Below are 14,428 nucleotides of genomic sequence, written 5' to 3' on the forward strand. Positions count from 1 at the left end.
GCTCATAATGTGCTTCTCATACAAGAGGGAAGAAGTGTGTGAGCTGGACAACAGCTTCAATCTAGTACAATGAAAGAGGTGTGTGAATCGTCCCTCGTTCAAGATGATAATGACAACAATTTAGATGTATTCAGCAACTAATGTGCAATCAAGTACATGTCAGAATACATAGAATAGGAATAACATTACATATAAATGTATAAAATATATTCACAAAAATACCTCAGTCAAAACTTGGTCCTTTTTCGCGCAGCTTCCGAATGCGCTTGGACGAGTGACAAACTCAGGCCAGATGTTTTGGTAAGGTTTGGTAATGTTTGTCACAACTAATAAAACCAATACATAATAGTCAATATCTATGCCGTATTAAAAACCAGTATTCTTCAATAATGTAATATTTCAAACATAAGTCAATCATGTATTTGAACCAATATTAAATACTGTTACCTTTAATCAAGAAAGCTCCTATTTAAACATGATGCAGAAAAAACATGTTTTGTGATTTCCCTGCAAATGCAGTTTGAGTTATTTCAATTCAGTATGTGACTGTACATGAACAAACAAAGAAACAACAACAATGTAAATGATAGTTAACTATATCATACTTACTTCTGTACTTTTCCCCATGATTTTGAATCACATTCTGAGATCCATTTGTCAATGATTTCTTCAGCTAATGCTTGTTTGTGTCATTTGACCTGAGATTGACCTCTCTTCCATCTCCTGGGAAGATGACAATGTGACGCAACAAATCACAGCAACGTTGATACAAAGGACACACATGTCCTGTTTTGCTCTAATTTTCCAAATTGTCCAATGCACCAGGTGCACACAGGCAAAGGAATGGTTCCCCCATCGAATGTGTTCATCTTCTCGGTCATCAATCTGGTCTGAAATTTGATAAAAATAGTGGATCAAGTTATGTTATTCTATGTTTTACTTCATGTTTTGTTGAGTATTGAAATAAGCATTTTGTTGAGTTAAGTTTTCAAGTTTGATTTGTTCTGAAAATGCATCGTCCTGGTAATGTATGTAATAAATGACTGTTTTCACTGGCAGTTGTACTGGAGGGGCACAGACTGATCAATCTTTACTCCATTTCCCAGCTGCCCTTGCTTTCCGTGCCCAAATGAGTAGATCTATTGGAGGCCCCACAAACGCTAATGTGTGGTGTCTAATGTGGCAAACAGACAGACAAAACATTTCTCAACATGAATTCTAAGCTGTCCATGTTGGCCTGAGCCAAATGTGAACACCACACCTCCTGAATCAAATCCCCACAGACAGTTGTCATACAACGTTTTCCTCTAGTTAATTGAGGATGTTCATAAGATTCCAGGGAACTAAAAACTACAACATTGAAGCAACCCATATAATTAAATACACAAAAATGTAGACATAATGTATGGTCCGAACAACATTTAGTTCAAATGATAGGGAAAGTATTATTATGTCAGACAGATATACAACCTTAGTCAGAACGGCAGTATGTTCCCCTTACATGAAATCAAAACAGTCTTCTTCAGAATCAGGCAATCAACAGGAGCTGGAACATGTCGGTCTACAAAAAAATTGGGTTAATTTTATAATTCTAATTTTTATTACAATTATTTATTTACAAAACATACATATATCACACTCAAACACGACACAACATTGTTCTCTCTCATCCTGGTTAAAATACCCTTTAGACAGGCACATTTCTGTACTTTTCTAATTTTTTACACATAATTCAATTGATGTGGTTCATATTAGATATATCAGGGGTCTCCAGCTACAGCCTGAGGAGCTACTGGGTGTGAAGGCTTTCGTTAAACCAACACACACGTGTTTCAAACAATGTACTGTTTATGGTCTTCGGTCTGGACCTTGATTACTTAAATATATTTAACTACAGACAACATATACATTGTGTAATGTATACTATACCTGTTGTGTCCCCTAGTCCCAGTTGCCGGCGGTGTTCTTGCCCCAGCCGAACACAGCTCCAGAAAGGGACCGAGCAAAGTGAGAACATTGTACAGGATTACAGTTTTGAAAGGTTAGACTGTTTTGTTTAAGTTGTATTGTGAAACTCTAGGCGATTAGTGCTGTGTTCACGGTCATTTACCCTGTGTTAGTGAAATTGAATGCTGGTCTCCACATGCAACCTGAGTTACCTATCGGTTACATAGGTTATCCAATTGTCTGATAGAAAAAATAAATGAAATAAATAAACAGATGAAGAAGATTAGAGTTGGCCCATTTGAATAATTGAACAATAAATGTTTAACTTTAGGCTATTTGAATGCATCATTATGGAATTCAACCCACCTGTGAATATCGGTTTTGTCCAAGCAGAGAACCCGGCCCGTGTGAGAATCTCCACAACTCAGARCCCGAAKCATCTCMCTACAGTTCACAATCTCTAAAGCACATAAAACATATGATTGGGCAACTCAAGAAAATATATTATGAAAATTGATTGGAAAGGAGATTAGACCTACTCAGTTTCCCTGTGATTCTTCTCCCATCTTGGTCCTCTTGAATCCGCGCGACAGACACTTGTCTCCCCATTATTTCTGATAAAYGCGACCACACTGTTACCTGCGGACAGATCCTGAATTTTTGATTGAGGTGTATATAATCAATGCAACTAATATCAGTTTTGGTCGTATCTAAACCATTCGGCTTCACTAAACCAAAGCCGTTACGACTATCCTCTCCCCATGAAACCATTGCTGTGTTATATTCCTAAACTAGTCCATACAGATTCTAACACTTGAAGGACAGCACTTGGCGATGCTCCGTCTCAATGATGGGTATGAGATCAATATTATGCCAAATGTATTCACAAATGTAAATCAACAATCCACAAATGTAAATCACTTTCCACAAATGTAAATCGCTATCAACAAATACAATTCACTATCCACAAACAAACACCTTTTGATTTCTATTTGTAAATCGATATATTGAACTAGAATTTTTTTAATCTGCAGGTCATTTCCAAAGGCCTTCTCACGCGTAGAAAAAAAGTTATCACGCGTAGAAAGCGATTTGTATTCTTGGAAAAAAGGTTTGTAGCCATAGAAAGCGATTTCTATAAATCGCTGGCAGCCTCTCGTTCAGCCATGTTGATGCCTGCCTTTCAAGGCTGCAGAAATTATAGTATGGTAACCATAGTATGTCCAACGTAAATAGTCGAAACCCTAGCCCTAGATTACTCTATATTTGCAACAATATTGCAGTGTACACCCGTTCCTCACCTAAATAGTTGAATTAGCTGGCCAGTGTGATGGCACCACTAAATGTGAAGGATATGTCGTACATTGTAAATTATTATAATCCATCGTTATTATAATCCATCGCACAGACGATGAGCATTAAGGAAACATAAATAATGCTTGAAACATTACCACCTAGTCGATACCTACCTGTATGCATCTCAGTGGAACTGGCTCATACACTGACTTTATGCTGTCAGGAATTGTGAAAAACTGAGTTTAAATGTATTTGGCTCAACTGTATATATCATTGAGCTAATAAAGCCGCATACAAACATGGTCTCTTTTTTTGTTTTCTTGAGTAAATCAGCTTTGATTGTATCAGGTGTGAAGGTAAGACCCAGATGCAGACAACGTCGAATTAACAATGGTTTAATAATCCAACAGCGGTAGGCAATAGACAGGTCAAGGCAGTCAGCGGTCAGTAAACTAGAGGTGGGGCAAAGGTACAGGTGGGCAGTCAGGCTCAGGGGCAAGCAGAGTGGTCAGGTAGGCAGGCTCAGAGTCAGGACAGGCAAGGGTCAAAACCAGGAGGGCGAGAAAAAGAGAGACTGGGAAAAGCAGGAGCTGAGACACAAAACTGCTGGTTGACTTGACAAACAAGACGAACTGGCAACAGACAAACAGAGAACACAGGTATAAATACACAGGGGATAAGGGGGAAGATGGGCGACACCTGGAAGGGGGTGGAGACAATCACAAAGACAGGTGAAACAGATCAGGGTGTGACAGACTGGACTGATCATGTCCAGTCTGATCAACATCATACTTTCAAAATCTTAGCTAGTAGTCATCATCATGAATCTAGTCGACAATCTACCGGTAAATCCTTTTTAATCATTGTCATATGAAGAGAAATAATGAAGGGAAATTATAGATAAAATGTATCGGTGCTCATCGGCCATTGGACATAAACCTTTCACAACAAGTTGGAAATCGCAAATTCAACAATGAGTGGTTTGGAAGGAATCAGTGGCTAACTGCAAGCATTGCAAAGCAATCATTAGCCTGCTATTCAGTGGAGTGGCTGTGTTGTACCAAGTCTAAGATTAAGTGTCTCCTTTCCTAGTTTAAAATTATAAACATTCAACATTTTTGCCGCGCTCAAAACAACTGTTAACTCGGAACTGCAAAATCTGACTTTAGTGAGTTCAAGACAACTGGGAACTCGGAAAAAACGAGCTAAGACTTTCGAACTTTCATCCAACTCGGAATTGTAAATCCGGGACTTGGGCCTCTTTCTAGAGCTACAACATGAAGATCACTGACTTCATCATGATTTGTCCTTTTTTTCTTCTAGTTCCCATTTGTCTTGAAAGCACCATACATCCAGAGAATGGCAGACTTTGATGACAAAGTTTGATGACAAAATTTGCCCACAAAGGACCGCTGCGCCACCTTCCTTTTCAAGTGAGCACAGCACAACAAGGTGAGTCCAAAAATGTATTGTATGCTGCTGCATAAATTATGTAATATGCCAGGGAGATATGTATACTGAGGCTGATAAAGTAATACTAAGTGTATGTTGTGTAGTAAGCTGTTAGTAGCCCATGTGCCTGACCCTCATAATTTGGTATTTTTTCACCTCTTAATTTGTCCTACTGTTCTGACTTGGTGGTGCACATGTAGCCTATAACCTGTTTTTGAGAAATGTAATCATTGATTATTGTAGGAGCTTTATTTGTCTGCTTATATGCCCCCTTTATTTCTCCTGCGGTTCTGACTTGGTGTACACTGTAAAAACGGCCCAAGTTCTGAATTATGTTGCTGTACATTTCAAAAGTGCTGAACAAATAGTTATATTGACTACGTCCGTCCTAGCTCACTCATTGTCTTAATCGAAATTACGGATTGCCTCTTATCCGCTTGTCATCCCCTGATGCTATAGTTTGTACATCTCAATTGTCAGTAGAAACCACATTTGTTTTAGCAAGTCAGCCATATCAGCTATGTTTTTTGAAAAGGCAGTAAATGAGGCTGAATGAACTGTTTCGCTGCCAGACAAGGCTCTGCTGATAGCAAGGTGTAGCAGTGGTAAGGATTCACTCCATGGTGCTGAAAAGAAAGCTCTGCTGTTGGGACAGCTTTATGAAGGCCCTAGCAGTTTGTGGGCACCGTTTGTCACCGTTATTGTGCAACTAATGTGATGTTTAGTGTTGTGTAGCTTACTGGCTTTGCTGGCATGCATCCAATTATTTTGTTTTGTTTGCCCCACCAAGAATTACATGCTAAAATCGCCAGTGCATAACACATGTTTTTCCAGCAGCAGATTATGATTGATAATGTCAAAAGCTGCACTGAAGTCTAACAGAACAGCTGCCACAATCATCTTATTGTCATTTTCTTTGTCTAAGTGCCGTACATGTTGAATGCCCTTCCCTGTAAGCGTACTGAAAGTCTGTTGTTATACTGAACAAAAATATAAACGCAACATCCAAAGTGTTGGTCCCATGTTTCGTGTTTCATGTTTGAGCCAGTAAAGGGTGCTGTTATTGGTAGAGAGGTTTGCAACTCTCTTTGTTATTGGTCTACTCACTTATTTACCACCTGGTGAAGGAAAGTACGTGAACGTGTTTTGTCATTTTTGGCAATGCAGACTGCTGTATGAGATAAATGAGAGAAATGTAATGAGATAAATGAGATAAAATGTCATTCTAAGCAGAACATTAGTTGTTTCCAGGAAGTGTTTTGTTCGTATGTGGAGTTTGTCTGTAGGCGATTGCCTGGTATTTATTTGAAAATGACGTGGTAACAATAGCTGCTTTTGGTACCTCAGCGAACAACTGGTAACTACCTGGTTACAAACGATACCCAGTGGCGCTTGTTTAAATTAATTTAAAAAGAGTAATTGATTACTAAATATTATATAATAACCACTTCAGAATGTAATTTCTTAGTAAATATCAGGTAAACAGTGTAACTGATTAATCAATTCTTTGCAGGGGTAAAAAATTTAATTAAAAAAGTGAAATTACATGCACCAGCTTTAAGTTGCTGGGACCTCCTAATAACGTTTGATTCTATTTGACATCTCGATAAAAGCAACGGCTTCACCCTGCCTCTTGTTATTTTTGATTGCGTGTGTGTATGTGTGAGCGCGTGTTGGTGTTGTGTATGTGTGTGCGGTATTTTCAGAAGAAGAAGACAAGAGAATAGATACAGTGAGTCCGAGAGCAGTTCTGGTGTTTCCTCAACATTCTTTTTTTACTTGCTACATCAACAAAACGGTGAGTGAGTCAGAATCACAATGCAGCCGTTTTTATATCAATAACTAAATAATTGAAGTAACAATTAAGTAGCCTACCTTTAACAACAACAAAAAATCTCACCAACATTAAAAGAAAAATGTATTGCAACAATAATAACAATATTACACATCAATACAGGGACATACCTGTGAATACAATGAATAAATTAAGTAATAGAACTCCCCTCCCCCCTCCAAAAAAAGAATAATTCAGGCCATAATTTATATGTGACAAGGCAATGAGACATTCAGACATATGACTTCTAATAATTTTTCCAACGTTTTAAGTTTCACAAGTTTGAGGGATTTATAAAATTGTACAAAAGAAGGAATTTTCCCACCCCATTTACATATAAGTATACCTGTCACGCCTGCTCCCGCAGAGAGGGGCTCTGGCACTCGAGGGCGCCAACCTGACATACATTACGCACACCTGTCACCAGCATTACACGCATCTGCGCTCATTGGACTCACCTGGACTACTTCACGTTTTGATTGCCTTCCCTATATCTGTCTGTTTCCTCTGTTTCATCCCCATGTCAGCATTATTCTCATTTCCTTTTCCCCTGTCCAGACGCTGTCCATATTCTGTTCCTGTCCGTGTTTCATTAAATGTTCACTCCCTGTACTTGCTTCTCGTCTCCAGCGTCTGTCCTTACAATACCCAACATCAGGCTGTAATCATGGATGACACACTGACACTCTCTAGTGGTTAATTCGTGTAGGGGAGAGCTTGTTGAGGGCCACTATAGCGTGAGCAATGATTATGGGGGAGAGCGTGTTGAGGGCCACTAGAGCATGAGCAATGATTATCTACTGTATAGACCGGTGTGTGACATTGTGTTGAAATACAGTAGCCTTGCCTTTGCACTTAAGAGCTTCTCGAAGCAGATCTCAATAACTAGTAGTTCTTCATAGTTCAAATGGACCTCTCAGATATGTCATTTGGAGCAGTTTGGAGAAACTACATCACCCACGTTCCTGTCTTTTCTTGAACAGTGAATAAATCAAATGAACGATGAACACCTGAAAAATGAGGAAGTGCAACTGTTTAAGGTAGGGATTGAAGATGGTGTTAAATCACAAGCATTGGACAACAAACACCTTTATTCAATCAATGCATACTCACACAGTAGCCAGAATAGGCAAATAGACTAGAGTCATTCTGTAATTGAAAAATTGCAGTTTTAACAATTATTTGCCCAATTTATATACTTGGGTACATTCATGAATATGCAAGCTAGCGTGAGTTTTACATCAAGTGTCTGTGTATGGAAAAGACATTGATTGGTACTAAATGACAATTTTGAGAAAATACAATATTATCCAAATGCTGTTGATTTTGCTATAAGTGAGCCTCTTCTTAAATACATCTAAACATCGCAACATGCACACTGCCTTAAAAAGCCAGTAAACACTATATGATTGAACTCTGCACCCATCAAAGCTGCACAACATAAACCTGAACATGTCTGACAATACATTACAGTAGCTGAACCTAAAATATTCACTATAATGGAGGTAAACATAATTTCTTTTCAAATAACCTTGAAAATACAGTATTTACAGATGTTACGTTTTGGCAAATACATGCACATTTTAATTATTCTTTGTAGCATTACTCTAGAATCATATGTGCAGAGAGAGAGAGAGAGTCAGAGACAGGAATGTGAGGAAGATGGAGAAAGAACCTTCATATCTATATTGCTTGTTGAGCATCTCATTCCAAAATCATGACCTTGACCAAAACCTTCGCCTCTCCCGAGTCCGTACGGGTGTTGCAGCGATGAGACAAGACTGTAACTACCAATTGGGGAGAAAAAGGGGTGAAAGTAACACAAAAAAAACATTTCTGTATGGACCTCACTTTATGCACAGGGGCATTGTTATACTGAAACAGGAAACATGAAAAACAGCCCCAGATCCTTAGTCCTCCTTCACCAAACTTTGCATTGGGGCAGGCAGCGTTCTCCTGGCATCCGCCAAACCCAGATTCATCCGCCGGACTGCCAGATGGTGTAGCGTGATTGATCACTCCAGAGAACGTTTCCACTGTTCCAGAGTCCAATGGCGGCGAGCTTTACACCACTCCAGCCGACGCTTGGCATTGCGCATGGTGATCTTAGGCTTGTGTGTGGCTGCTCGGCAATGGAAACCCATTTCATGGGTTTGGAACTTGCTAGTGAGTGTTGCAACCGAGGACAGAGCAGTTTTACGCGCTACGCTCTTCAGCACTCTGCGGTCTTGTTCTGTGAGCTTGTGTGGCTTACTACTTTGCAGCTGAGCCGTTGTTGCTCATATAACTTTCCACTTCACAATAACAGCCCTTACAGTTGACCGGGGCAGCTCTAGCAGGGCAAAAATTTGACGAACTGACTTGTTGGAATCCTATGACTGTGCCACGTTGAAAGTCACTGAGCTCTTCAGTAAGGCTATTCTACTGCCAATGTTTCACTATGGAGATTGCATGGCTGTGTGCTCGATTTTATACACCTGTCAGCAACGGGTGTGGCTGACATAGCCGAATCCACTAATTTGAATGTTTTGTGTAAAATATAGTGTACAAAAAAAAGTAGGGGCTTGGATCAGAAAACCAGTCAATATCTGATGCGTCCACCATTTGCCTCATGCAGCGCATCTCATTCGCACATCTCCTTCACATAGAGTTGATCAGGCTGTTGATTGTGGCCTGTGGAATGTTGTCCCGCTCCTCTCCGATGGCTGTGCGAAATATTTGAATATTGGCGGGAACTGGAACACTCTGTCGTACACGTCGATCCAGAGCATGCCAAACATGCTCAATGGGTGACGTGTCTGGTGAGTATGCAGGCCATGGAACAACTAGAACATTTTCAGCTTCCAGGAATTGTGTATAGAGCCTTGCGACATGGGGCTGTGCATTATCATGTGGAAACATGAGGTGATGGTGGCGGATGTCAGCAAACCGCTCGCCCACACAACGCCATACACGTGGTCTGCGATTGTGAGGCCGGTTGGACGTATGGCCAAATTCTATAAAATGACCTTGAAGGTGGCTTTTGGTAGAGATTGGAACATTGAATTATATGGCAACACCTCTAGTGGACATTCCTGCAGTCAGCAAGCCAATTGCACGCTCGCTCAAAACTTGAGACATCTGTGTCATTGTGTGATGTGACAAAACTGCATATTTTATTGTGGCCTTTTATTGGGTTCAACTCAGCATTTGGTAGGTGAGCCTAATATTTGGTGTAATCAGTGTATCAGTGGAGGCTGCTGAGGGGAAGACTACTAATAGCTGGAACAGAGTGAATAAAATGGCATGTGTTTGATGTATTTGATGCCATTTCACTTATTCCTCTCCAGCCATTACCACGAGCCCATCTTCCCCAATTAAGGTGCCACCAACCTCCTGTACAGTATATATGACTTGACTAGTACTTTTTCTGTCAGACTCTGCAATCATAACCGGTCAACCTTTAATACGTAACACTGCAGGTTATGCATGACCAATAACTAGCAGTATTTTGTAGTACTACGCTAGAAGGACCTATATTGCCAATTGACATTACAGTGATAATCCCACTACACAATAAATAACTGCAGTATACTTTCACTGGGATTAGTGTGTGCGCTTGCCCATGCGAGTGTGTGCATGCGACCGCTCGCACGCGTGTGCGTGTGTGTGTGTGTGTGTGTGTGTGTTATAAGGTGATGAGATGCTTATCAGAGAGAGGGAGAGCGGGTACTGGCATGTTTATGTAAGAGCCCAGAGCTCTGGATTAAATGTCTTCATGGAATCAAAGAGATGGATGGGTGGATTTTTATCAAACTCTCAGATTGTGTTTTAATACTGCACTATTTCCCATGATGAAATAGTGAAATTCGTTTTAGTACACAGTGCACAGTACTTCACAGTACGTTCTCATGAAATACTTTCATGTTGATGGCTAAATGTGTGTGTGCGTGCATGTGTGTCTGTGAATGTCTGAGTGTGTGTCTGCGTTTATCCCTCAGTGATTTAATGTGCTAAAAATTGCCTTAACCACAGTAAGTATACACCACGGTATATCACAAAAGCAAAAACCAATCCTCTGCTTACATAAGACAGATATCTCATACATTTAAAAAAAGAAATGGCACTGTACAATTCGTATAACGATAAAAGCAGCTTCTGAATCAAATTTCAATAACAAAATGGAACATGCTATCATTCTCATTTATACTCAGGAAATTGCAGGCTGACAGAGAAACATTGAATACTCTATCTTTCCCCAGGTGCCTCTCTCTCTCTCTCTCTCTCTCTAAAAACAATATAAAAGCAGGGCATACAGTTCACAGCTGTTTCCATCTGTGTGGTATCAGTCTGCTGAACTGACGACAAGCTGATAAAGGATGTATGATTATGGTACAGAAAGACACATTAATAAACAATCTTCCCTTTTCAATATTTTGTGTCATATACACTACGGTTCAAAAGTTTGGGGTCACTTAGAAATGTCCTTGTTTCCCATGAAAACATACATGAAATGAGTTGCAAAATTAATAGGAAATATAGTCAAGACGTTGACGAGGTTATAAATAATGATTTTTAATTGAAATAATAATTGTGTCCTTCAAACTTTGCTTACGTCAAAGAATCCTCCATTTGCAGCAATTACAGCCTTGGACAGACTTTTGGCATTCTAGTTGTCATTTGTTGAGGTAATCTGAAGAGATTTCACCCTATGCTTCCTGAAGCACCTCCCAAAAGTTGGATTGGCTTGATGGGCAATTCTTACGTACCATACGGTCAAGCTGCTCCCACAACAGCTCAATAGGGTTGAGATCCGGTGACTGTGCTGGTCACTCCATTATAGACAGAATACCAGCTGATTGCTTCTTCCCTAAATAATTATTGCATAGTTTGGAGCTGTGCTTTGGGTCATTGTCTTTGTTGTAGGAGGAAATTGGCTCCACCGTCCACAGGTATGACATGGCGTTGCAAAATGGAGTGATAGCCTTCATTCTTCAAGATCCCTTTTACCCTGTACAAATCTCCCACTTTACCACCACCAAATCACCCCCAGACCATCACATTGCCCTCCACCATCCTTGACAGATGGCGTCAAGCACTCCTCCAGCATTTTTTCTGCATCTCACGATGTTCTTCTTTGTGATCCCAACACCTCAAACTTAGATTTGTCTGTTCATAACACTTTTTCCAATCTTCCTCTGTCCAGCGTCTGTGTTCTTTATCCCATCTTAATCTTTTATTTTTATTGGCCAGTCTGAGATATGGCTTTTTCTTTGCAACTCTGCCTAGAAGGCCAGCATCCCGGAGTCCGCTCTTCACTGTTGACGTTGAGACTGGTGTTTTGTGGGTACTATTTAATGAAGCTGCCTTGTGAGGCGTCTGTTTCTCAAACTAGACACTCTAAGTACTTGTCCTCTTGCTCAGTTGTGCACCGGGGCCTCCACTCCTCTTTCTATTCTGTTTAGCGCCAGTTGTGCTGTTCGTGTGAAGGAGTAGTACACAGCGTTCTACGAGATCTTCAGTTTCTTGGCAATTTCTCACATGGAATAGCTTTCATTTCTCAGAACAAGAATAGACTGATGAGTTTCAGAAAGAAGTTATTTGTTTCTGGCCATTTTGAGCCTGTAATCGACCCACAAATGCTGATGCTCCAGATACTCAACTAGTCTAAAGAAGGCCAGTTTGATTGCTTCTTTAACTTCTTATGGCTGCAGGGCAGTATTGAGTAGCTTGGATGAAGGTGCCCAGAGGGGCCCATAGTAAACTGCCTGCTCCTCAGTCCCAGTTGCTAATATATGCATATTGTTATTAGTATTGGATAGAAAACACTCCGAGGTTTCTAAAACTGTTTGAATGATGTCTGGAGTATAACAGAACTCATATGGCAGGCAAAAACCTGAGAAGATCCAAACAGGAAGTGGGAAATCTGAGGTTGGTCGATTTTCAACCCAGCCCTATTGAATACACAGTGGGATATGGATCTGTTTGCACTTCCTACGGCTTCCACTAGATGTCAACAGTCTGTAGAACCTTGTCTTATGTCTCTACTGTGAAGTGGGGCCGAAGGAGACAGGAATTAGTCAGGTCTACCATGACCTGACCATGCTCTGACAATGCGCGTTCACATGAGAGGGAGCTCTGTTCCATCGCACATCTGAAGTCAATGGTATTCTCTGGTTGGAACGTTATTCAAGATTTATGTTAAAAACATTCTAAAGATTGATTCAATACATCGTTTGACATGTTTCTACTGACTGTTACGGAACTTTTTGACATTTCGTCTGCTTTTAGTGAACGCGCTTCCTGACTTTGGATTTGTTTACCAAACACGCTAACAAAAATAGCTATTTGGACATAAATGATGGACATTACCGAACAAAACGAAAATTTCTTGTGGGAGTCCTGGGAGTGCATTCCGACGAAGATCAGCAAAGGTAAGTGAAGATTTTAATACTATTTATGAGTTTTGTTGACTGCACAATTTGGCGGTAACTGTATGGCTTCCTTTTGTGGCTGAAAGCTGTTCTCAGATTATTGAATATTGTGCTTTTGCCGTAAAGCTTTTTGAAATCTGACACAGCGGTTGCATTAAGAACAAGTGTATCTTTAATTCTATGTAAAACATGTATCTTTCATCAAAGTTTATGATGAGTATTTATGTTTATTTGACGTGGCTCTTTGCATTTCTCAGGATATTTTGGAAGGCATTTCTGAACATGGCGTCACATGTAAAACTGAGGTTTTTGGATATAAATATGAACTTTATCGAACAAAACATATATGTATTGTGTAACATGAAGTCCTTTGAGTGTCATCTGATGAAGATCATCAAAGGTTAGTGATTAATTTTATCTCTATTTCTGCTTTTTGTGACTCCTGTCTTTGGCTGGAAAAATGGCTGTGTTTTTCTGTGATTTTGCGGTGACCTAACATAATCGTTTGTGGTGCTTTCGCTGTAAAGCCTATTTGAAATTGGACACTTTAGTGGGATTAACAACAAGATTACATTTAAAATGGTATAARATACATGTATGTTTGAGGAATTTTAATTATGAGATTTCTGTTGTTTGAATTTGGCGCCCTGCACTTTCACTGGCTGTTGTCATATCATCCCGTTAACGGGATTGCAGCCATAAGAAGTTTTAATCAGCACAACAATTTTCAGCTGTGCTAACATAATTGCAAAATTATTTTCTAATTATCAATTAGCCTTTTAAAATAATGAACTTGGATTAGCAAACACAACGTGCCATTGGAACACAGGAGTGATGGTTGCTGATAATGGGCCTCTCTACGCCTGTGTAGATATTCCATAAAAAATCTGCCGTTTCCAGCTACAATAGTTATTTACAACATTAACAATGTCTACACTGTATTTATGATCAATTTKATGTTATTTTATTGGACAAAAAATGTTGCTTTTCTTTCAAAAACAAGGACATTTCTAAGTGACCCCAAACGTTTGAACAGTAGTGTATATGCCCAACCACCAACCCCTCCTAACAATCTTTCAGTGGGAGACTGCCTGAGGCAATAGCCAGTGAGTAATAGATGCRCGCACAAACACACACACTGGTAAACTACTGGTAAGCTCTGCCTTCATTGCTTAGTCCAGATGTCACACATCTGCCCACGAATCTGCCTGTTGAGACAGCAGCCTACCAGGTGTCCAGTCAGTGTCGTGAGATGGGGGTGTGGAAATGAGAAAAGGCAGGAATAAATGCTTTCGAAAGCTAAGCAAATAGAAGAAAAAAATCAAATGTTTCTCACTGCATCAAGCCAGCAGAAAATACTTTTATAAAGAACAACCGCGTTTGCAGCAAACTCACAAGAAATAATTATGTTTGGTSAAATAAAAAAATATGTAAAGGCTTGCTTGGAATGTTTGAGGGACAGTTCGGAGGGCGAAACGTTGACAAC

At 39.9% G+C, this 14,428-nt stretch overlaps 1 pseudogene; it reads right to left on the minus strand.

Annotated features, from left to right (window-relative positions):
• Positions 1–1,049: 1,049 nt before the first annotated feature.
• LOC139023638 (E3 ISG15--protein ligase HERC5-like) lies at positions 1,050–2,387 on the minus strand (annotated as a pseudogene).
• Between the last annotated feature and the right edge of the window lie 12,041 nt (positions 2,388–14,428).

This window comes from Salvelinus sp. IW2-2015, linkage group LG34 (genome assembly GCF_002910315.2).
Source record: "Salvelinus sp. IW2-2015 linkage group LG34, ASM291031v2, whole genome shotgun sequence".
Lineage (NCBI taxonomy): Eukaryota > Metazoa > Chordata > Actinopteri > Salmoniformes > Salmonidae > Salvelinus > Salvelinus sp. IW2-2015.